Source organism: Tupaia chinensis, unplaced genomic scaffold (genome assembly GCF_000334495.1).
Source record: "Tupaia chinensis unplaced genomic scaffold, TupChi_1.0 Scaffold148210_1, whole genome shotgun sequence".
Taxonomy (NCBI): Eukaryota; Metazoa; Chordata; class Mammalia; order Scandentia; family Tupaiidae; genus Tupaia; species Tupaia belangeri.
In genome coordinates, this window is record NW_006208060.1 from 1,752,128 (window position 1) to 1,752,398 (window position 271).

Genomic DNA, 271 nt, shown 5'->3' on the forward strand with positions numbered 1-271 from the left:
CTGGGCTCCTCTCCCCCAGGTGTCCACACAGCTGCCCCACGAAGTCGCCCCACCGCCCTCATGCATGCCCCCCCGTCTGCCTGTCCCCCCCATTGGTCTTTGAGCACAGAGATGGGGGATCACCACGGGGTGCCATGGCACAGAGCCACCGGGTGCTGCCCTGCCACCGCCATTTCACGGATGTGGGGTTGAAGGCCAGGGAGGGGATTAAGTGGCAAGGTCACTGGGAGCCGGGGCCTTCTCAGCAGCCAGCACAGGGCGCAGCCCGGGC

General features: G+C 67.5%; 1 protein-coding gene across 1 annotated transcript in view; it reads left to right on the top strand.

The window, feature by feature from the left end:
• NDUFA11 (NADH:ubiquinone oxidoreductase subunit A11) overlaps positions 1 to 271 on the top strand; it is a 10,249-nt gene that overhangs the window by 9,180 nt on the left and 798 nt on the right. The gene's annotated exons all lie outside the window — the stretch shown is intronic.